Source organism: Drosophila miranda, chromosome XR, assembly GCF_003369915.1.
Source record: "Drosophila miranda strain MSH22 chromosome XR, D.miranda_PacBio2.1, whole genome shotgun sequence".
NCBI lineage: Eukaryota > Metazoa > Arthropoda > Insecta > Diptera > Drosophilidae > Drosophila > Drosophila miranda.
The window spans coordinates 35,148,917-35,174,585 of record NC_046674.1 but is presented as its reverse complement, the minus strand read 5'-3'; positions in this window follow the sequence as shown (position 1 = coordinate 35,174,585).

Here is a 25,669-nt window from a genome sequence, read left to right as displayed (position 1 = left end):
GCGGGCCGTAGCTGCTGAGGATAATAGTCCAGAGGATCGGCTTGAGGTGCTTCTTCGGAGGTTTTGGGAGGTAGAAAATTGCATCGAACCAATAATAAATTCTACCAAAGAAGAGCTAGATTGTGAAGCACACTTTGTGCAGCATTTCCGTCGACTACATAAAGGCGATTATTGTGTTCGGCTGCCAGCAAAATATAATTTGGATCTCCTTGGAGAATCTTACAATCAAGCGCTTCGTAGATTCCTGACCCTTGAGAGAAAGTTAGATCGTCGCCCTGATGTTAAATCTCAGTATGCAGCATTTATAAAGGAGTACCTTGATTTAGGCCATATGTCTCAGGTTCCTACCCAGTCAATCAGCAACTGCCGATATTTTTTGCCTCACCATTGCGTCATGAAGGAAGATAGTTCTACGACCAAGCTTCGCGTCGTTTTTGATGGATCCGCTTCAACCTCATCTGGATATTCACTGAACGACGTTTTAATGGCTGGTCCCGTAATCCAACCCAAACTGTTTCATATTCTTGCTCGATTTCGGTCATACGCCGTTGCGATTACGGGAGATATCTGTAAGATGTATCGTTGTGTAAGAGTCTCGACCGAGGATAGCAACTTGCAGTGTATTCTGTGGAGAAACTCCAGGGAAGAAGACTTGCGTGTGTTTCAATTGGACACCGTTACTTACGGGACGAAGCCTGCCTCCTATCTATCTGTGCGAGCGATGCATCAGTTGGCAATAGACGAGCAGATGGCGTTTCCAGTTGGAGCTGAAATCCTTCGCCGTGACTTCTACGTGGATGACTTGATATCTGGAGCCAGCTCGCAGGAGGAGGCTATCCGGATTAGGGAGCAAACTACTGGAATTTTGTCTAGAGGTCAGTTCAGATTGAGGAAATGGTGTTCGAACGTCCCTGCTGTGCTGGATGGAGTTCCGGAAGAGGACAAGGAAACATTTTTGAAGTTCGACGATGGCAGCCATGTGACTAAAACTTTAGGACTTGCGTGGGATCCGGTTTCTGATCTACTATTATTTTCGTTCTCGGCCCTTCAATCTTCTTTGAATTCCTGCAGGCGCTCTGTTTTGTCATCCATAGCGCGATTCTACGATCCTCTCGGACTAGCTGGTCCCGTAATTACTAAATCCAAAATCTTTCTCCAGCGTTTGTGCCAAGAGAAGTTGTCCTGGGATGAAAGCCTTCCAGTCACACTGAACACCGAGTGGCAGGAAATATGCACCAGTTTTGGTCAGATTCGTCGCATGAAAAAAATTCAAATAAACGGCATTGTTGTTGACTGTCTTGTGGATACAGGGTCAGATGTAACCATAATCAAAGAGAGTATAGTGAAGACCATGAAAAACGTTAAACTTTTGAAGTGCACAACTATGTTGCGCGGTCTGGGTCAGATATCAGCAAAGCCTGTTGGATACTTTAATGCAGAAGTTACCGTGGATAAGTTGCAGACCACACAGAAGTTTTTAGTAGTCCCCAGTAGCCAGATTGATTTCGACGCACTTTTGGGGCATGATTTCATTAAAAAGTTCCGTTTCGTCGCTGATATGTGCACAGATCCTGTGCCAACAGATGAGCATGCTCTTATATATAATGTAACTGAAGAGTCATCCTTTGTAGCTCCGCCGCAATATCGAAAAGACGTTGAACAGATGATAAGAAACAGTTACCAAATGCCCACAGAAGTTGCAAAGCAGTCTCCAATCCAACTGAAGATAGTTCCCGACGGAGTAATCAAGCCGTTTCATCACTCACCGAGTCGTTTATCAACAGACGAAGCCAGTGCCGTAAAGAAGCAAGTCGAAGAATGGATCGAGCAAGGAATCGTGCGCAAGTCGTATTCAAATGTAGCGAGCAGAGTTGTCGTCGTGAAGAAAAAAGATGGTACACTTAGAGTTTGCGTAGACTACAGGAAGTTAAACAGCATGGTATTGCTGGACTGCTTCCCAGTCCCGATCATGGAGGAAGTCTTGGAAAAGCTGCAGTCGGCTAAGTGGTTTACCATAATGGACCTTGAAAACGGATTTTTCAGTTTCAAGTCGTATACGGCCTTTGTTACAAAGGAGGGATTATTCGAGTTTAATAAAGCGCCTTTCGGATTCAAGAACTCGCCAGCTGCGTTCATTCGGTTCGTAAGCTATATTTTTCAAGAATTAATCAACTCTGACATTATGCAGCTTTATATGGACGACATAATTGTTTACGCCGCGTCGCCCGAGGTATGCATGGGGAAGACAAAGTTGGTCCTGGAGACAGCTGCGCAGTTTGGCCTAAAGATCAAGTGGAAGAAATGTAGCTTCATGCAGCCACGCATTAGCTTTCTGGGCCATATCATTGAGGACGGGAGAATCTGGCCCGGCAAAGAGAAGACAGCAGCTGTCAGTCGGTTTGCTACGCCCAAAGACATTAAAGCAGTTCAAGCATTTCTGGGACTCACAGGCTTTTTCAGAAAGTTCATCCCTGGCTATGCACAAGTTGCCCGACCGCTCACGAATCTACTCAGGAAGGAAGCAGTTTTCAACATTGGCGAAGCAGAGCAACAGTCGCTACAAACCTTAAAGAATCTGCATGTAATCGCACCTGTATTACATTTATACTCACGAGAAGCGCCAACGGAACTCCACACGGATGCATCCAAAGAAGGTTTCGGAGCAGTTCTGTTGCAGCAGTCTGATGGCAATTTCCACCCGATTTACTATTGGAGTAAAAAGACTACACAAGCCGAGTCCAAACGTCACAGTTACTATTTGGAGGTCAAAGCTGCATACCTCGCACTCAAGAAGTTTCGTCACTACCTGTTGGGGATCAAATTTGATCTTGCCACTGACTGTGCGGCGTTTAAGCAGACAACAACGAAAGTAGATATACCCAGAGAAGTTTCCCAGTGGATTCTGTATATGGAGGACTTTACATTCAAAGCAGTACACCGCCCAGGGGACAGAATGAGACACGTGGACTGTCTCAGTCGTTTTCCGCAGACATGCATGTTCGTGACGACGTAGCTAACAGCTCGGATAAAGAAAGCACAGCAGGATGACGATTTCATCAAAGCCACAGTTGAGATCCTGAAGCAGCACCCATATCAAGACTACAAGCTTAAAGGAGGTCTTCTCTTCAAATCTGTAAATGGCAATGACGTATTGGTGGTTCCAAGGCTGATGGAAAGGGAAATCATTCAAGGATCGCATGAAGTTGGTCATTTCTCCACAGCGAAGACAATGCACTCAGTTCAGCAGCAATACTGGATTTCGCACCTTGAACGGAAAGTAAATAAGTTGATTACTAATTGTATCAGTTGTATAATTTTCAGCAAAAAGTTGGGCAAACAAGAAGGCTATCTTAATTGCATTGACAAGGGTGACACACCACTATACACGCTGCACGTTGATCATTTGGGACCAATGGATGCGACAGCCAAGCAATACAAGTACATTTTTGCTGTGGTAGATGCATTCTCCAAGTTTGTGTGGCTGTTCCCAACTAAGTCAACAGGTCACGAAGAAGTTGTGAAGAGGCTGAGAGATTGGTCATTTGTGTTTGGTTTTCCCAAGCGCATAGTCAGCGACAGAGGAGCAGCGTTTACATCCAACGCATTCAGCGAGTTTCTCAACGAGAACAAAGTCGAACATGTGTGTACAACGACAGGTGTGGCGAGAGGCAACGGTCAGATTGAGCGGGTGAACCGTTCAGTTTTGGGTATCATCGCAAAGCTCTCAGCTCAGGAGTCAACGAAGTGGTACAAGCATGTGCCACAGGTCCAGATGGCGATTAATTCGCATGTGCATTCTACGTTGAAGTCGTCGCCATTCGAGGTCATGTTTGGGACAAAGATGCACAGACAAGCTGAAAGTCGACTATTGGAGGTGCTCAACGAGGAGTTGGTTACGCAGTTTAACAACGAGCGCCAAGAACTGCGTGACCAAGCGAAACAAAACCTTGAGAAGGCGCAAGAGGTGTACAAGCGCTATTATGATAAAAAACGACGACCTGAGCACGGCTACAGCCTAGGAGACATGGTCGCGATCAAGAGGACGCAGTTCGTCGCAGGACGCAAGTTGGCCAGCGAGTATCTAGGCCCATATGAAGTCACCAAGGTAAAGCGGAACGGTCGCTACGACGTCAGAAAGGTTGCTCAAGTCGAGGGGCCAAATATCACAGCAACGAGCAGTGACAATATGAAGCTATGGCGTTTTGTCTCAGAGAACGATGATATATTATCATCTGGGACAGATGAAGATGAGCAGGAGGGCCGAATGTAAAGGACAGTGTATCAAGCAGTTAGCACTATCCCATCTAAATTAACATTTGAACTTAAGATACCATCGATAAGACCTAACCGATATAACCAGACTTAACCGATGTTTAAAAGACCTAACCGATAAGGGGTTATCGATACGGGAGTCGGTTGTTGGAAGTAGAAGCAGAAAGTTGAACAAAAAGTCGGAAGAACAGACTCATTAATTGCACATCTTAAATCATACACTTTGTACTCTTTTTCGAAAAACACTATTAATAAACGATACATTATTATTAATCTTACATATATACACCGGCCTCCCCTGCATATTCGGTAGTGCACGTAGCTGCTGGCTTGCGCTTCTCTTTTCGGTCATCTTCCCGCAAGAACCGTTTCTTACACCGGTCGCCTTTGTATATACAGTTCGTACATAGCTGGTCGCTTGCTGGGCTCGGTTCTTGTCGTCTATTGCTCGTGTTAATCTTTGCGATCATCTTCCCGCTAGAGACGTTGGTCTTCCTGCTAACGCTGCCACTACCATGGAAATTGATGCTGCTAACGAAATTCCAATGACCAGTGAGCAAAACAGGATGTCTTTTTTGAAGCTTAAGTCAACGGAATTATGCGAGAAAATAAAAAATAAAAAGCTACCGCTTGGCAGAATGAGTCGTCGGACTGTGACTACTACATGCTCGTGGTAAAGCAAGAGCAAGTCGAGAAGTTGATCGGCAAATTTGAGATGTTTCACGGCGAGCTTGAGGAATTGGATCGAAGCGAAATTCACAGTGGTTTGTGTGACATTTTTGAGTCACTTGCCAGCTCACTGAAGGCGGCGATTATGAGGGAAATGGCTAAGAGTAGCGGCCGCATGCCTTTTCATTCTACCTTGGCTGGAGGAAACACTACGGTTGAGTTTGCCGGCTCGCAATTTCTACCTCACCGTAGACAAGTACCATCCCTGCCTCCTATACAATTGCCGACGTTTAGAGGCCAATGTTTGCCACCATCATCGACAGCCATCCGGACTTAACAAACATAGAAAAGCTCCAGCATTTGCGTTCCTGTCTGCGGGATTCGGCATTGGAGACTGTTCGGTCGCTGGAAATCTCAGATGGCAATTATGCTGTGGTATTAGATTTGTTGGAAAACAGATTCAATAATCGGCGATTGGTCTTTCAGGCACACATCAATGAGATCTTGGCGCTCCAGGCTGTGAAACCTGGGTCAGTGGTCATGCTTCGGGAGCTTTCAGACAAGTTCAATTCACATATGCGCGCACTCCAGGGTTTGGGCACCACTGAGTAAATCGCAGGATGCATCGTCGTGCAGGAGCTTCTAAAAAAACTAGATCCAGCGAGCCAAGAGAAGTGGGAGGAACGATTCAACGACCCCGCATTCGCAAACTTAATTCCGTCGTGGGAATCTATGGCCTCGTTCTTGGAGCAGCGATGCAGATCATTGGAGACGATGGACTTTTCTATGGCAAGCTATGCGTTAAGCAATCAGGTGGGCAGAAGTAAAAAGCATAATAATTCTAGGCCCACATTGGTTACAACGAACCAAACCGTAGCACGCTGCGCGCTGTGCAACGATGGTGCTCACGAGGTCCAGCACTGTCAGAAGTTTAAAGCGCTGTCCCCCACAAATCGCCATAAAGAAGCCAAGCGGCTTTCGTTGTGTATAAATTGTCTCAGAACAGGGCATCGATTACTTCAGTTCATCTCGAGCAACTGTCGTACCTGCGGGGGTAGACACCATACCCTCCTTCATTTTGGTAGCCCTGAAGATACCGCAGTCCAAGGGAAATCAGCGCCGTATACTCCATCTCAGTCTGCACTGTCTGAGCCCTCTACTTCAGCGGCTACCTCGTCTGCCCTTATTGCCCAAGATCTCAGGAATGGTATTGTTCTACTTGCCACGGCCACGGTCTTAGTCAAAAATTGTTCCGGAGTTTTAGTTCCCTGCCGAGCGTTGCTGGATTCCGGCTCCCAGTTGCATCTAATAACTTCTCGTTTCGCGAATCAGCTTCAGCTTCGAAAAATGAAATCATCGACTGCAGTCTCGGGAATAGGCGACTCTAGCTTCGTCACGGATGGATTTTCGGTCGACGTTAGCCTGCACTCTCGATCATCGGATTACTCAACTCTCATCACTGCCATTGTAGCCTCTAGCATAACCGATCGACAGCCAAGCTTTGGAATTGACACTCAAAACTGGAACATTCCATCTAACATACCACTAGCTGATCTGGAGTTTTATAAGCCGCAGCGCGTCGATCTGATAATTGGCGCAAGTCTGTTTTTCGAACTCCTGTGTGTTGGTCAGGTCAAGCTACTGCCAGGATTGCCTTCAATTCAGAAAACGCGCTTGGGATAGGTCGTGTCTGGAAGTTGTTCGCGTTTAAAAGGTTCCTCGTTGATGGTCTCTCGCGCGCGGGCCGTAGCTGCTGAGGATAATAGTCCAGAGGATCGGCTTGAGGTGCTTCTTCGGAGGTTTTGGGAGGTAGAAAATTGCATCGAACCAATAATAAATTCTACCAAAGAAGAGCTAGATTGTGAAGCACACTTTGTGCAGCATTTCCGTCGACTACATAAAGGCGATTATTGTGTTCGGCTGCCAGCAAAATATAATTTGGATCTCCTTGGAGAATCTTACAATCAAGCGCTTCGTAGATTCCTGACCCTTGAGAGAAAGTTAGATCGTCGCCCTGATGTTAAATCTCAGTATGCAGCATTTATAAAGGAGTACCTTGATTTAGGCCATATGTCTCAGGTTCCTACCCAGTCAATCAGCAACTGCCGATATTTTTTGCCTCACCATTGCGTCATGAAGGAAGATAGTTCTACGACCAAGCTTCGCGTCGTTTTTGATGGATCCGCTTCAACCTCATCTGGATATTCACTGAACGACGTTTTAATGGCTGGTCCCGTAATCCAACCCAAACTGTTTCATATTCTTGCTCGATTTCGGTCATACGCCGTTGCGATTACGGGAGATATCTGTAAGATGTATCGTTGTGTAAGAGTCTCGACCGAGGATAGCAACTTGCAGTGTATTCTGTGGAGAAACTCCAGGGAAGAAGACTTGCGTGTGTTTCAATTGGACACCGTTACTTACGGGACGAAGCCTGCCTCCTATCTATCTGTGCGAGCGATGCATCAGTTGGCAATAGACGAGCAGATGGCGTTTCCAGTTGGAGCTGAAATCCTTCGCCGTGACTTCTACGTGGATGACTTGATATCTGGAGCCAGCTCGCTGGAGGAGGCTATCCGGATTAGGGAGCAAACTACTGGAATTTTGTCTAGAGGTCAGTTCAGATTGAGGAAATGGTGTTCGAACGTCCCTGCTGTGCTGGATGGAGTTCCGGAAGAGGACAAGGAAACATTTTTGAAGTTCGACGATGGCAGCCATGTGACTAAAACTTTAGGACTTGCGTGGGATCCGGTTTCTGATCTACTATTATTTTCGTTCTCGGCCCTTCAATCTTCTTTGAATTCCTGCAGGCGCTCTGTTTTGTCATCCATAGCGCGATTCTACGATCCTCTCGGACTAGCTGGACTGGACTGGACTAGGACTGGTCCCGTAATTACTAAATCCAAAATCTTTCTCCAGCGTTTGTGCCAAGAGAAGTTGTCCTGGGATGAAAGCCTTCCAGTCGCACTGAACACCGAGTGGCAGGAAATATGCACCAGTTTTGGTCAGATTCGTCGACTTGAATTTCCTCGGCTTGTGCTCCTTCCAGACTCTACGCTGGAAATTCACGGATTTTGCGATGCCAGCATCGAGGCTTATGGTGCATGCATTTATGTCGTGTCCAAGGGTCAGCATTTCAGCAGTCACTTACTTTGTGCCAAATCTCGTGTGGCTCCTTTGAAGACACTTACAGTACCAAAGTTGGAGCTTTGTGGAGCGGAGTTGCTGGCTAGGCTCATATCTGAGATAGCTGGAATGAATGTATTCAAGGAAAGGTGTTACTGTTGGTGTGATTCTGCCGTTACGCTCTCTTGGATTCGGGACGAGCCGTCAAGATTTAATATTTTTGTTGCAAATAGAGTGTCAACGATTCAGGAAATGACCGAAAAAATGGAATGGCGCTATGTTCCCACAGCTTTAAACCCAGCCGACATTCTGTCTTGAGGGGCTCATCCGACTGAGCTGAATGAGTCACCTCTTTGGGCTCATGGTCCTCCATTTCTTTGCGGCTCCTCAGATGACTGGCAACCCACTGTGCTACCTGATAAGCCAGCCCTTGAACTTCGTCGGAAGGCTCTTCTGGTTAAATCGCCCTACATGGACATTATTGCTGATTCCAAGTATGCGAATTCATTTGCTTCTTTGCAACGCGTTTTCGGATACATTCACAAGTTTTGCAACCGAATTCGGCGCCCCGGACTCACTGTCTCAGACATTGAACATGGAACCCAGGTATTGCTACGACTAGTCCAGCGTACTCAGCTATGGGAGGACATGAAGTCACTGCGGGCAAGGGGAGCAGTCTCCTCATCGAGCTCAATCGCATCGTTATCGCCATTCATGGATCAGTTTGGACTTCTCAGGGGCGCACTGCGAAGCCTAGTTTAGTAGTCGCAGATAAAAATAAAATATAGATAGTCATAAAAATGGTTATGAGTATGTATACATAGGTGCAAGAACTAGGTTACATGTTCATCATAGGAACAAGAAAACTTTAAACCTCATTACTTCAACTTGGTCAGTGCAAAACCAGAAAAAATATACCGGGTATATGGAAAGTCGCTCAAAGGCATGAGTAATACGTGTATAAATACCGTGATCATGGTTGAAGACCAAGGAATAGTTACCGCACATTCATTTATTTTTCAGATGGCTTACTTGTTTCATGAGAATCACTTACGAGGCGAATAATAACTTTGGCTCCCACGCAGAAAGATCTTTCGTTGTGTGTTAGATGAGGTGATTTGATGGGTGGATGAGTATGATGATGTGTGTGATTGTCATGAGTATCTGCATAGATGATGAGATGAATGCGGGGCAACCAAAATCAAAAACTGTAAGAATAATCGGTATTAATACACTACTCATTTGCTGAATGTTCCCTGATTTAATTTGCACATTTTTGCCATATCAAAAGAATGTGGTTAAACAGAAAGCGGATACAAAAAAACAGGGTTTCGCATATCGGGTCTAATTTCGAAATAAAGATAAAACATAAAACTAAATCCGACGTAAGTCGACCCCGCCGATGCTTCCCGGCTGGGGACCGAGCTCCTACTCGTGGTCTGTAGTTGGCACAAGATTGTACCGGGCGCAGGTAACATCAGCTGCCTCCGAACGCGTCGAACGGTGGGGTTCAACCGGTGGTACGTGCACGTGTCCAATAGAGGTCTCCGGGAAAACCCAAACCGTAACTTATAGACCAGCGTTTCAAAGCTGCTAATCCTAAGCGGAAAGAACAGAACATTTTTCAACGAGTCGCTGTAGCTGGGTGGATAATTACCTCAACAGAATTGCACCACTATTTGGAAAAATGTTAATACACTGGGGCGCTCGTTTTTCGGGCGGTCGAACGGCTGGCCAAGTATTGGCGATATATCTTTTCTCCGTCCACGGCGTGGAACTAACACTTTGCAATGGTAGGAATCTTTGAGTTTGGCTTGACTTTTGAATGGGCACTGAGCCGGCTTTAAGCGAATATATTTTTCACTACCAGTCACTATGACGGCCACGCGGAGAATTTAGAATTGATTTATTAAATTAACAAATTATCTGTTAATAATGGTACTTAATTACAAAAGGCGGAAAAAGAGAACTTAAAAGTTACCTAAATTTAAGTGATTATAAATATTGCATGCAATTAGTTTAAGAGACAGTGTTTGAGATGCCAAGCTTTTTTGGCACATATGTGTTTCAAAAATGAAAAGAGAATTTGGGCTAAACTTTATAATTCGGATTTAATCTGGGTGGCTTAGTGGAAGCCGATTGCTTGCTATGGCCAGATAAAATTTATGCGAGATCGATATGCAACCAATGCGCAGAGGGGTTAGCATAGAACTAAAAATAGACGACGGCGCCAGATCAAAGTGATTGCCGAAGTGGCGGCGGCAGAGAGCCCCTTTAGCGGGAGAGCACAGCAGCTCTGCAGAAAGTCAACGTTTTACAACATAGGAGGCTCTCTCTGCTCATACAATAATGATGCTTAAAGTTACGGTTATTATTTGGCGGCTGGCCCGAACATACTTCCCCCGTCCCCCGTGGCAACTCATCGCTAGGATTTGACGCTCTGCACCCGCTCATTCTGCCAAAGGGACATTCCATTACCTTTGCGCTGATAAGATATTATCACGAAAGAAACCTCCATGCCGGACTTCGCGCTTTGCTATCCAAAATTCGGCTGGAATATTGGCCAATTGGAGGTATTAAAGCAGTGTCAAGGGTCGTCAGCAAGTGTGTGAGATGCTTCAGGTCTGGGCCGCGCATGGTTGAACACATCATGGGAGACCTACCTAAGGAGCGTTTGGAAGGAGCTCGAGCCTTTGTAGTCACTGGAGTAGATTACTGTGGGCCTTTTTTCTACCGATCAGAAATCCGCACGAGGCCTCCGATCAAGTGCTACATTAGCGTATTCATCTGCTTCACTTCTAAGGCTATACACATGGAGCTCGTAAAGGATTTGACCACCGCATCGTTTCTAGGCGCACTAAAGCGTTTTACTTCCACTCGAGGAAGGCCAAGTCAAATTTGGTCGGACAATGCGACAAACTTCGTTGGGGCCAAGAACGAGCTTCTGGAGCTAAAGAAGCTTTGTCTGAGCGAGCCCCATATGAAGGAGGTCCATGAATCCTGCTTGGCTGACTCGATCGACTGGCGTTTCATCCCACCACGCTCTCCGCATTTTGGCGGGTTGTGGGAAGCGGCCGTGAAGACCGCAAAATATCACCTGTACCGCTCAGTTGGACCATCTGTGCTTAGCTTCGACGAGCTGCGCACTCTGATCTGTCAGATCACTGCAATTGTTAACTCTCGCCCTTTGCTCTCGCTTTCAGAAAATCCTGATGATTTAGACGTTTTGACTCCTGCTCATCTGCTTCTAGGCGGCCCCCATGAGCAAATCCTCGAGCCTGACCTAACGAAGCTGAACTGCAATCGTCTGGATGGCTGGCAGCGGGTCACCCAACTACAACAAATATTTTGGAGCCGTTGGCGCGAAGAGTATCTCACTCTTTTGCAAGAGCGCGCGAAGTGGCGTACCTCCGCGCAAAACATCTGCAAGAACGATCTCGTTCTGGTGAAGGACGAAAATCTTCCTCCAATGCGTTGGCCACTGGCTAGAGTGGTCGATATCGTGATGGGCGAGGACGGAGTGTGTCGCGTCGCTGACCTAAGACATCCTCAGGAAACATCAGGAGGGCCGTCACTCGGCTATGTTTGCTGCCCCTTAAGGAATCTGTTGAGAGACTAGCTCGCAACGGGGGAAGTATGTTCGGGCCAGCCGCCAAATAATAACCGTAACTTTAAGCATCATTATTGTATGAGCAGAGAGAGCCTCCTATGTTGTAAAACGTTGACTTTCTGCAGAGCTGCTGTGCTCTCCCGCTAAAGGGGTTCTCTGCCGCCGCCACTTCGGCAATTGCCTTGATCTGCCGCCGCCACTTCGGCAATCACTTTGATCTGGCGCCGTCGTCTATTTTAGTTCTATGCTAACCCCTCTGCGCATTGGTTGCATATCGATCTCCCCTAAATTTTATCTGGCCATAGCAAGCAATCGGCTTCCGCTAAGCCACCAAGATTAAATCCGAATTATAAAGTTTAACCCAAATTCGCTTTTCATTTTTGAAACACATAGGTGCCAAAAAAGCTTGGCATCTCAAACACTGTCTCTTAAACTAATTGCATGCAATATTTATAATCACTTAAATTTAGGTAACTTTTAAGTTATCTTTTTCCGCCTTTTGTAATTAAGTACCATTATTAACAGACTAAATTCTCCGCGTGGCCGTCATGGTGACTGGTAGTGAAAAATATATTCGCTTAAAGCCGGCTCAGTGCCCATTCAAAAGTCAAGCCAAACTCAAAGATTCCTACCATTGCAAAGTGTTAGTTCCACGCCGTGGACGGAGAAAAGATATATCGCCAATACTTGGCCAGCCGTTCGACCGCCCGAAAAACGAGCGCCCCAGTGTATTAACATTTTTCCAAATAGTGGTGCAATTCTGTTGAGGTAATTATCCACCCAGCTACAGCGACTCGTTGAAAAATGTTCTGTTCTTTCCGCTTAGGATTAGCAGCTTTGAAACGCTGGTCTATAAGTTACGGTTTGGGTTTTCCCGGAGACCTCTATTGGACACGTGCCCGTACCAACGTACCACCGGTTGAACCCCACCGTTCGACGCGTTCGGAGGCAGCTGATGTTACCTGCGCCCGGTACAATCTTGTGCCAACTACAGACCACGAGTAGGAGCTCGGTCCCCAGCCGGGAAGCATCGGCGGGGTCGACTTACGTCGGATTTAGTTTTATGTTCTATCTTTATTTCGAAATTAGACCCGATATGCGAAACCCTGTTTTTTTGTATCCGCTTTCTGTTTAACCACATTCTTTTGATACGGCAAAAATGTGCAAATTAAATCAGGGAACATTCAGCAAATGAGTAGTGTATTAATACCGATTATTCTTACAGTTTTTGATTTTGGTTGCCCGCATTCATTTCATCATCATGCAAATACTCATGACAATCACACACAGCATCATACTCATCCACCCATCAAATCACCTCATCTAACACACAACGAAAGATCTTTCTGCGTGGGAGTCAAATTTATTTTTCGCCTCGTAAGTGATTCTCATGAAACAAGTAAGCCATCTGAAAAATAAATGAATGTGCGGTAACTATTCCTTGGTCTTCAACCATGATCACGGTATTTATACACGTATTACTCATGCCTTTGAGCGACTTTCCATATACCCGGTATATTTTTTCTGGTTTTGCACTGACCAAGTTGAAGTAATGAGGTTTAAAGTTCTTGCACCTATGTATATGGCGTTTCCAGTTGGAGCTGAAATCCTTCGCCGTGACTTCTACGTGGATGACTTGATATCTGGAGCCAGCTCGCAGGAGGAGGCTATCCGGATTAGGGAGCAAACTACTGGAATTTTGTCTAGAGGTCAGTTCAGATTGAGGAAATGGTGTTCGAACGTCCCTGCTGTGCTGGATGGAGTTCCGGAAGAGGACAAGGAAACATTTTTGAAGTTCGACGATGGCAGCCATGTGACTAAAACTTTAGGACTTGCGTGGGATCCGGTTTCTGATCTACTATTATTTTCGTTCTCGGCCCTTCAATCTTCTTTCAATTCCTGCAGGCGCTCTGTTTTGTCATCCATAGCGCGATTCTACGATCCTCTCGGACTAGCTGGTCCCGTAATTACTAAATCCAAAATCTTTCTCCAGCGTTTGTGCCAAGAGAAGTTGTCCTGGGATGAAAGCCTTCCAGTCGCACTGAACACCGAGTGGCAGGAAATATGCACCAGTTTTGGTCAGATTCGTCGACTTGAATTTCCTCGGCTTGTGCTCCTTCCAGACTCTACGCTGGAAATTCACGGATTTTGCGATGCCAGCATCGAGGCTTATGGTGCATGCATTTATGTCGTGTCCAAGGGTCAGCATTTCAGCAGTCACTTACTTTGTGCCAAATCTCGTGTGGCTCCTTTGAAGACACTTACAGTACCAAAGTTGGAGCTTTGTGGAGCGGAGTTGCTGGCTAGGCTCATATCTGAGATAGCTGGAATGAATGTATTCAAGGGAAGGTGTTACTGTTGGTGTGATTCTGCCGTTACGCTCTCTTGGATTCGGGACGAGCCGTCAAGATTTAATATTTTTGTTGCAAATCTCGTGTGGCTCCTTTGAAGACACTTACAGTACCAAAGTTGGAGCTTTGTGGAGCGGAGTTGCTGGCTAGGCTCATATCTGAGATAGCTGGAATGAATGTATTCAAGGGAAGGTGTTACTGTTGGTGTGATTCTGCCGTTACGCTCTCTTGGATTCGGGACGAGCCGTCAAGATTTAATATTTTTGTTGCAAATAGAGTGTCAACGATTCAGGAAATGACCGAAAAAATGGAATGGCGCTATGTTCCCACAGCTTTAAACCCAGCCGACATTCTGTCTTGAGGGGCTCATCCGACTGAGCTGAATGAGTCACCTCTTTGGGCTCATGGTCCTCCATTTCTTTGCGGCTCCTCAGATGACTGGCAACCCACTGTGCTACCTGATAAGCCAGCCCTTGAACTTCGTCGGAAGGCTCTTCTGGTTAAATCGCCCTACATGGACATTATTGCTGATTCCAAGTATGCGAATTCATTTGCTTCTTTGCAACGCGTTTTCGGATACATTCACAAGTTTTGCAACCGAATTCGGCGCCCCGGACTCACTGTCTCAGACATTGAACATGGAACCCAGGTATTGCTACGACTAGTCCAGCGTACTCAGCTATGGGAGGACATGAAGTCACTGCGGGCAAGGGGAGCAGTCTCCTCATCGAGCTCAATCGCATCGTTATCGCCATTCATGGATCAGTTTGGACTTCTCAGGGGCGCACTGCGAAGCCTAGTTTAGTAGTCGCAGATAAAAATAAAATATAGATAGTCATAAAAATGGTTATGAGTATGTATACATAGGTGCAAGAACTAGGTTACATGTTCATCATAGGAACAAGAAAACTTTAAACCTCATTACTTCAACTTGGTCAGTGCAAAACCAGAAAAAATATACCGGGTATATGGAAAGTCGCTCAAAGGCATGAGTAATACGTGTATAAATACCGTGATCATGGTTGAAGACCAAGGAATAGTTACCGCACATTCATTTATTTTTCAGATGGCTTACTTGTTTCATGAGAATCACTTACGAGGCGAATAATAACTTTGGCTCCCACGCAGAAAGATCTTTCGTTGTGTGTTGGATGAGGTGATTTGAAGGGTGGATGAGTATGATGATGTGTGTGATTGTCATGAGTATCTGCATAGATGATGAGATGAATGCGGGGCAACCAAAATCAAAAACTGTAAGAATAATCGGTATTAATACACTACTCATTTGCTGAATGTTCCCTGATTTAATTTGCACATTTTTGCCGTATCAAAAGAATGTGGTTAAACAGAAAGCGGATACAAAAAAACAGGGTTTCGCATATCGGGTCTAATTTCGAAATAAAGATAGAACATAAAACTAAATCCGACGTAAGTCGACCCCGCCGATGCTTCCCGGCTGGGGACCGAGCTCCTACTCGTGGTCTGTAGTTGGCACAAGATTGTACCGGGCGCAGGTAACATCAGCTGCCTCCGAACGCGTCGAACGGTGGGGTTCAACCGGTGGTACGTTGGTACGGGCACGTGTCCAATAGAGGTCTCCGGGAAAACCCAAACCGTAACTTATAGACCAGCGTTTCAAAGCTGCTAATCCTAAGCGGAAAGAACAGAACATTTTTCAACGAGTCGCTGTAGCTGGGTGGATAATTACCTCAACAGAATTGCACCACTATTTGGAAAAATGTTAATACACTGGGGCGCTCGTTTTTCGGGCGGTCGAACGGCTGGCCAAGTATTGGCGATATATCTTTTCTCCGTCCACGGCGTGGAACTAACACTTTGCAATGGTAGGAATCTTTGAGTTTGGCTTGACTTTTGAATGGGCACTGAGCCGGCTTTAAGCGAATATATTTTTCACTACCAGTCACCATGACGGCCACGCGGAGAATTTAGAACTTAGAATTTATTTATTAAATTAACAAATTATCTGTTAATAATGGTACTTAATTACAAAAGGCGGAAAAAGAGAACTTAAAAGTTACCTAAATTTAAGTGATTATAAATATTGCATGCAATTAGTTTAAGAGACAGTGTTTGAGATGCCAAGCTTTTTTGGCACATATGTGTTTCAAAAATGAAAAGAGAATTTGGGCTAAACTTTATAATTCGGATTTAATCTGGGTGGCTTAGTGGAAGCCGATTGCTTGCTATGGCCAGATAAAATTTATGCGAGATCGATATGCAACCAATGCGCAGAGGGGTTAGCATAGAACTAAAAATAGACGACGGCGCCAGATCAAAGTGATTGCCGAAGTGGCGGCGGCAGATCAAGGCAATTGCCGAAGTGGCGGCGGCAGAGAGCCCCTTTAGCGGGAGAGCACAGCAGCTCTGCAGAAAGTCAACGTTTTACAACATAGGAGGCTCTCTCTGCTCATACAATAATGATGCTTAAAGTTACGGTTATTATTTGGCGGCTGGCCCGAACATACTTCCCCCGTCCCCCGTGGCAACTCATCGCTAGGATTTGACGCTCTGCACCCGCTCATTCTGCCAAAGGGACATTCCATTACCTTTGCGCTGATAAGATATTATCACGAAAGAAACCTCCATGCCGGACTTCGCGCTTTGCTATCCAAAATTCGGCTGGAATATTGGCCAATTGGAGGTATTAAAGCAGTGTCAAGGGTCGTCAGCAAGTGTGTGAGATGCTTCAGGTCTGGGCCGCGCATGGTTGAACACATCATGGGAGACCTACCTAAGGAGCGTTTGGAAGGAGCTCGAGCTTTTGTAGTCACTGGAGTAGATTACTGTGGGCCTTTTTTCTACCGATCAGAAATCCGCACGAGGCCTCCGATCAAGTGCTACATTAGCGTATTCATCTGCTTCACTTCTAAGGCTATACACATGGAGCTCGTAAAGGATTTGACCACCGCATCGTTTCTAGGCGCACTAAAGCGTTTTACTTCCACTCGAGGAAGGCCAAGTCAAATTTGGTCGGACAATGCGACAAACTTCGTTGGGGCCAAGAACGAGCTTCTGGAGCTAAAGAAGCTTTGTCTGAGCGAGCCCCATATGAAGGAGGTCCATGAATCCTGCTTGGCTGACTCGATCGACTGGCGTTTCATCCCACTACGCTCTCCGCATTTTGGCGGGTTGTGGGAAGCGGCCGTGAAGACCGCAAAATATCACCTGTACCGCTCAGTTGGACCATCTGTGCTTAGCTTCGACGAGCTGCGCACTCTGATCTGTCAGATCACTGCAATTGTTAACTCTCGCCCTTTGCTCTCGCTTTCAGAAAATCCTGATGATTTAGACGTTTTGACTCCTGCTCATCTGCTTCTAGGCGGCCCCCATGAGCAAATCCTCGAGCCTGACCTAACGAAGCTGAACTACAATCGTCTGGATGGCTGGCAGCGGGTCACCCAACTACAACAAATATTTTGGAGCCGTTGGCGCGAAGAGTATCTCACTCTTTTGCAAGAGCGCGCGAAGGGGCTCTCTGCCGCCGCCACTCCGGCAATTACTTTGATCTGCTGCCGCCACTTCGGCAATCACTTTGATCTAACGCCGTCATCTATTTTTAGTTCTATGCTAACCCCTCTGCGCATTGGTTGCATATCGATCTCGCATAAATTTTATCTGGCCATAGCAAGCAATCGGCTTCCGCTAAGCCACCAAGATTAAATACGAATTATAAGTTTAACCCAAATTCTCTTTTCATTTTGAAACACATAGGTGCCAAAAAAGCTTGGCATCTCAAACAATCACTGTGCACGAATAGTAAAAGCACGGAGTGAGAGCGCAGGCGAAATGGGAGATCAGATAGCAGAGCGAGCCCGACAATCAGCAGCAGCGGCAATAATTCAGAACAGACGATCCAACGAAGTGCAGGGAGTGAACAGTAAACTCACCAAAGCAGAGACAACAAAATCTTATCAACATGTGTTTTGCGCCCAAGAGGCAACCCTTTGCTATGAAATTTTTCTGCCGTGCATTATATTTTATTAAATATTGCTGTGCCTGGATTCTGAATATCAGAAAAAGACCATAGAAAAGTGGAAAAACCTGGGTTGCTGTACTTAGTAGTCCCAGCAGAAGAAAAAGTTCTTCTCCGTATCCGTACCAGCTACCTCAAGCTAACAGCATTTTTCTGCCCATTTTCGAGGAAAGCGTTGTTCTGGAAGGTTTGTCATCTATGGACATATCGTTTTCTGCGGGTCCAAATAAGGTACCAAGTTGCATTTTAAAACTCTGTTCCCAGTCCCTTTCTCTTCAACCTCTCTTTGGAACAGTTTTGTCTCCCAGTAATTTAGAATGAGTCCTACATCATTCCGCTTCACAAAAAAGGTTCAAGATCAAATATTGAAAACTATCGTGGTATCGCAAAGCTTTCCGCCATCCCGAAGCTTCTTGAGTTCCTGGTCACCCGGCAACTGCAACATCTTTGTTGCAGCTTGATATCTCCGTCGCAACACGGTTTTTTCAGACATCGTTCAACATCGACTAACCTTCTTGAGTTTTCTAACCTAATCCACCGTGGTTTTCAAATTGGTTTGCAGACGGATGTAGTTTTTACGGACTTCAGCAAGGCATTCGATTCTGTGAACCATGCTCTGCTTATTCAAGCTCTCTTTATTAGGGTTCCCAACGAATCTTCTAGATTACATTTTGTCCTATCTCTCTAACCGTACTCAACGTGTTTTGTTTTCTAACGTGTTGTTCAAACATGAACATATTATCGTCAATACAATGCCACTTTCGGCCCCTTGCAGAATGTTTAAACATAAATAGATTATTGTACACATTCACTCATGTAACAACACCGATCTCTAAAGAAATCACATAAAGTAGACAAGTTATGACTGCACGGGTGTAAACAGAGATCTGTAACCCATTAGAAAATACTACAAAAAAACACAAGTGGAGAAAACACTTAACCAAGGCAGTCCTAAAATAACACTTATGTAAGCATGCACTCTAATAGACACCCGCAGTAAAATGTATCCTTTGCGTAGGTCTAACGATAGTTATAGAATACAAAATTGTACCTACTGACTCATTGTCAAATGACATAAAAGGCTCTGGTTTTAAGAATACAATTTAGTTTGAATTTACAACTCAACTCGCATATGTCTAGACTTTTCTTTTAAGGTCTTAACATTTTGGTCCTTCGAGACTCTCCGTTGTTTCCCCCTGTGGTAAGAGCACGGAGTTAAACCAGCTTCTTTGAGACTGAACAAGTGTCTAGTTCACTGACAGCTAAAGGTAGCAAAATAAAAAACTTTGATTTCCCTCCTATAGGAAGGAACAGAGTATAAAATAAATTAATGAAACGGAAGTTTCAATTAATAATTTGGAAAAATACGAGCTGGACAGGCTGTATTTTAATAGATAACGAAAGATGTACATATATCTATTGTAATTGAAAAATAAAAATTTTTCGCGACGGTGGCGTTTTCGAGGCCGGAACATCGAAAGAAAAAAAAAAATAATAATCCGAAACATCGAAAGTGCTTAATGGCTAGCAATTTAAAAAAAAAAAGGTGGCAAATAACTGTGACTGTGAAATAATAAATAAATAAATTGGTTTGTGTGTGCCCACTGTGCCAGCGATAATAACTGCAGCGACAGAAAGATCAGCGACAGCGACTTCAGCAGCATCGACATCAGCAGCCGTGACAATAGCTGCAGCGACTTAAGCAGAGGCAACACCAGCAGCAGCGACAGCGATATCAGCAGCAGCGACGTAAGCAGAGGCAACACCAGCAGCAGCGACAGCGATATCAGCAGCAGCGACGTAAGCAGAGGCAACACCAGCAGCAGCGACGGCGATATCAGCAGCAGCGACGTAAGCAGAGGCAACACCAGCAGCAGCAACAGCGGTATCAGCAGCAGCGACTTCAGCGGCAGCAGTAACAACAACAGCAGAAGCAGAATTCATCAGCTAAGTCTCATATTTCAAATTGTTTTTAAGCCTAATTAAAAAAAAAAAAATTTTAACTAAGATGAACAAATAATTAAGCTATTAGAGGCTCAAGCAGCGATAGCAAAGGAGATTAAAAAGATTGAAGCTGGTCATTTGACCAGCGATGTAATCCAAAGGTTAGGAGACCTTAAAAACAAAGTTACAGGCAATAATTCTGCACTGTTAACATATGGAGTAGTCGATCATGACTACTATAAGAGACAGCAGTACGAAAAAATGATTAAAAATATAGAGGACATACATAAAAAGTATGTAGAGTCAAAAAATAATGAAACATTAACGAAATGGAAGGTAGAAAAAACAAACTTACAACCAGTGGAGACTGGAACTTTGAAGGAAAACATAGAGCCCAAAATTGACAATAGCATAGAAAAAGTATCTGAGGAAATCGACAGAATAGTGGAAATCCTAAGGACATATTTAGAGCAAACCATGCAGAGGTTTGATCAGGCTAAAATGGGAGAGTGTAGAATGAGAAAGGAAAAAATTGAGTTCCTCAGTAAAAAACTGAGCTCAAAAATTGAGGAGTTTAATCATAGCTATGAAACAAACGACAGCTTCAACGAGCAGATCGTCGAGTTGGACTTTGATATTCAAAGCATGTTAAGCAACCTAGAAGTTAGGATGCAAACCGTAGCTGAGGGAAACAGCATGGATACTAAAAGGGCAACGATAAAAAAAGAAGACATCGATTTGCCTGATCTTCCGAAAGTGGAAGTACCCACATTCTCGGGCGAAGAAAAAGAGTGGGACAGCTTTTCACAAATATTTTGTGAATTAATTCATAACAGAGATAGTCTAAGCACATCTGTAAAATTCAATTATTTGAAAATCGCGATAAAGGGTGAGGCACGGAGTATGGTAGCTCACCTTTTAACTGGGCCGCTGGAGAATTATAATGCCGCTTGGGAATTGCTGACCAAGCGGTATGAAAATAAGCGAAACATTTTTTCGGATCAGCTGAATCGATTACTAGACTTACCAATGCTAGATCACGATTCAGCGAAACATATTAAATGGTTTTCGGATTCTATAAATGAGTCAATACATTTAATTAAATTAAAGTCACAGTTAACAGAAGAAGTTGATGTGATTTTCGCGCACATAGTGTTGAAAAAGTTCAACAAAGATACCTTACAATTATATGAAAGTCATATAAAAAGGACAAAAGAGATCCAAGCATTGCCAGATGTAATGGAATTTTTAGAACAACGGTACATTTCTCTTTACACGTCGCAGGATAAAGAGTGGAAACCGTTGAAAAAAGTAGTGCAATATGGTAAAATAAAAGAAAATTGTCCGCTATGTAAAATGGCAGGACATACCACAATTCACTGCTATAAGTTTAAGGGAATGAGTCCGATAGATAGAGGCCAGTTTATTAAAAACAGCGCCTTTGCACAAAATGCTGTAGGCATGATATGTATAAGAAATGCTTATCTGAAATTTTATGTGGGATTTGTAAAAAACCTCATCATACGATGCTCCATATTCCCTACGAAAAGAGGGAAAATGTTAACACTTGTTTGACAAAAGAACAAGCGTTCTTAGCCACAGCACTTATAAAAGTAAGGGCAAGGAATGGTGGCTATCAAAACCTTAGAGCTCTAATTGATTGTGGGTCGTAACATAATTTCAGAAGAAGCTGCGCAAATATTAAACTTAGTACGAAAAAGAGCGAACACCGAGGTAAGTGGAGTGTCATCGACAGACTCTTGCACTTCAAAGTACAAAGTTACTTTATCGGTAAAAACTCGTGATTATAATAAAGGTCCTCTAAATATTGAAGCAGTTATTCTTCCGAAACTGATGAAAGCCTTACCATTAAAGTCTTTCAATATTGACAAAACTAAGTGGCAAGATTATGTGTTGGCAGACCTTTAACTTTAACTTTAACAAACCAAGTAGGATAGATGTAATAATTGAGATAGATTTGTATACCCATATTTTAAAAGACGGAGTAGTAAATATAGACGGACTACTTGGACAAAATACAGAGTTCGGATGGATTATATCCGGTTGCACCAAATCAAAAGGTGATAAATTTATTGTGGCGACAACAATTGAAGTTGGGGACTTAGAACGGTTCTGGGAATTGGAAAGTGAAAAGAATGACGTAGAAGAAGATGTGTGCGAGCAGCATTTCTTGGAAACAACAAGAAGAGATGAGAATGGCAGGTATGTGGCTAAAATACCATTTAAAAAAAAAAAGGATCTAGGATATTCAAAACCCCAAGCTATAGCGCGATTTTGCAGTTTAGAAAGAAAGCTCAGCAATAATAAAAAATTAAACGAAAATTATGTAAAGTTCATGCATGAATATAAAAACTTAGGACATATGGTAGAGTCCAAAGAAGATGGGAAATATTATTTACCCCATCAAGGAGTCATAAGAGATTCCAGTCTAACGACAAAGCTGAGGGTGGTTTTCGATGCTTCAGCAAAAACCACAAACAATAAAAGTTTAAATGATATCATGTGGGTTGGACCAAGGGTCCAAAAAGATATCTTCGATATTATGGTGAAATGGCGTAAATGGCCATTTGTAATATCTGCGGACATTGAAAAAATGTACCGGCAAATTAATGTTGATAAAGACGATCAACAATATTTGCATATAATTTGGAGAGATAATCCAAACGAAAAGTTAAAAGATTATACACTTACAACCGTTACGTACGGTACAGCTTCAGCACCCTACTTAGCAACCAGGGTGCTTGTTGCAATAGCAGATAATTGGAAAAATCAAGCAATTAGGGAAATCATAAAGAATGATTTTTATATGGACGACCTGATGACAGGTGCCGACACGATACTGGATGCTAAAAAGCATGTAAAGGAAGTTACCCGGGAGTTTAATAAGGTTGGGTTTAACTTAAGAAAGTGGATAACAAATATCCCAGAAATTATAGAAAGCATTAGAGATGACCAAGAAAATAAAGTATTAACCATTGAGGAGAATGAATCCGTCAAAACATTAGGACTACAATGGGAACCGGTTAAAGACGAGTTTAGGTTCAATTTCCACTATGAACCAATTAAGAAAAATAACAAAAGAATAGTATTATCTACCTTAGCCAAGATATATGACCCCTTAGGCTGGTTGTCTCCAGTGACACTTGTCGGAAAATTGTTTATTCAAAAACTTTGGCTAGCCGACAAAAATTGGGATGAAGAATTATCAGAACAGGATACTCGGGAATGGAATTCGTTTAAAAATAGTTTAACAGAGTTAGAGAGCATTCGCATACCGAGATGGCTAAATTCTCGGCACAATAAGTCGATGCAAATTCATGGGTTTGCCGATGCATCCGAAAAGGCTTATGCTGCCGTAGTGTATGCCAAGGTAGATAGTTCTACAATTATAATAGCCAGCAAAAGCAAAGTTAATCCAAAGAAGAATCGGAAAACTATTCCAAAATTAGAACTTTGTGGAGCACATCTTCTGGCAAAATTAATTCAACGGGTGAAAGTAGCGGTTGGAAGTAATGTAGAGTGTTATGCCTGGAGTGATTCTACTATTACTCTAGCCTGGATAAAGAATGGAGACAATAAAGACAAGTTTATCAGGCGTCGAACTGACGAAGTAAGAAAGATTAAGGAAATAAAATGAGGACACGTTAGAACTGAAGACAATCCAGCAGATGTAGCATCAAGGGGCATTAGTGCAGAGAAGCTAAAAGATTTTAAGATTTGGTGGAAAGGGCCTCAATGGTTGGCGAAATCTAAGGATCATTGGCCAATAGAGGAAATTGAAGAAAAATTAGTTGTTGGCACAAAAATGGTAATAGCAAAAAATAAAATTTTTTGTGAATTATTACAAAAATATTCGTGTATGCATAAACTAGAAAGAGTCATTGCATATGAATTGAGGTTTATTCAAATCAAAACCAAAAAGAAAGAATTTCCTCCATTTTTGACAGTGAAGGAGATTAAGAGCGCCAAAGTATTAATAGTAAAACAACAACAAGCTATCCAATTCAGTTACGAAATAGCTAGCCTAATTAATAAAAAGGAAATAGAAACAAAAAATAAACTATTAAGCTTAAATCCGTTCTTAGATAAAGACGGATTGTTACGAGTTGGAGGTAGATTGCAAAACTCCAACGCGGAATTTGAGGTTAAACATCCCTTGATTTTAGATAAGTTTCACTTGACGTCTTTAATTATCAAGAATGCACATAAAGAAACATTGCACGGTGGAATTAATCTGACGCGAAACTATATCCAGCGAATGTTTTGGATATTTGGGCTAAGAAATTGCTTAAAGAAAAAACTTAAAGAGTGTGTCACCTGTGCTAGGTATCGACAGAATACAGCAGAACAAATTATGGGAAATCTGCCGAAACACAGAGCTACAATGTAGCACCCGTTTACAAATACAGGTGTAGACTTCGCCGGGCCTTACCATATTCGATGCTCTAAAAACCGAGGGAAGAAATCCTATAAGGGATATATTGTCGTACTCGTATGCATGGCGACAAAACCTATTCATTTGGAAGTAGTCAGCGATCTTACTTCAGATGCATTTCTAGCTGCACTTAGAAGATTTTTTCAAGAAGAGGAAAATGTGCAAATTAGACGAGGAATACCAAAAAGCCCTCAAAGACAACATAAAAGTGGTTCCAATATTAGAAAGAGAACAGATCGAGTGGCATTTTATTCCCCCGGCAGGACCTCACTTCGGAGGTAATTGGGAAGCTGGGGTAAAATCAGTGAAATATCACTTAAAAAGGGTAATTGGGGACAATAATTTAACCTATGAGGAAATGGCAACTCTATTATGTCAAATTGAAGCGGTACTAAATTCATGCCCTTTCTATACAGCTTGTAAGGAAGCGATCCTGGGCTGGGGTACATATCTCAGTCTACGCCAGGGTCGAAATTACAGAAATATTTATAATTTGCCGGGACTCCGTATTTCGGACCGACGATGCGTGGGACGGGGCAGTTGGTTTCACCGAGAACACTCCGGTTATCGCCGAATAGCGCCTTCAGGGTCCCACCGAACTCAAAATCAATACGGAGGTCTTTACTATGCGATAATACCGACAGGTGTCGTCGAGAGTACCTAGGCTATCGCCGGACAGTACTTACGGGACCCCGCCGGCCTGAGAGTTACTACGATGCGGAAAGGGGGACTATGCTATGCGGGAATACCGACAAGTATCGCCGAGAGTACCTAGGCTATCGCCGGACGGTACTTACGGGACGCTGTCGGCCTAAGAATTACTACGACGCGGAAAGGGGACTTTGCTATGCGGAAATACCGGCAAGTATCGCCGAGAGTACCTAGGCTATCGCCGGACGGTACTCACGGGACCCTGTCGGCCTCAGAATTACTACGACGCGGAAAGGGGAACTTTTCTATGCGGGAATACCGACAAGTATCGCCGAGAGTACCTAGGCTATCGCCGGACGGTACTTACGGGACCCTGTCGGCCTAAGAATTACTACGAGGGTCGGGGATACCGGCAAGCATCGCCGAGAGTGCCTAGGCAATCGCCGGATAGCACTTACGGGACACCGCCGAACTAAGAATTACTACGAGTACGAGAATACCGACGCGTATCGCCGAGAGCGCTTAGGCAATCGCCGGATTGCACTCACGGGACACTATCGGGCTAAACATTACTGCGAAAGTCTTTATCATACAGG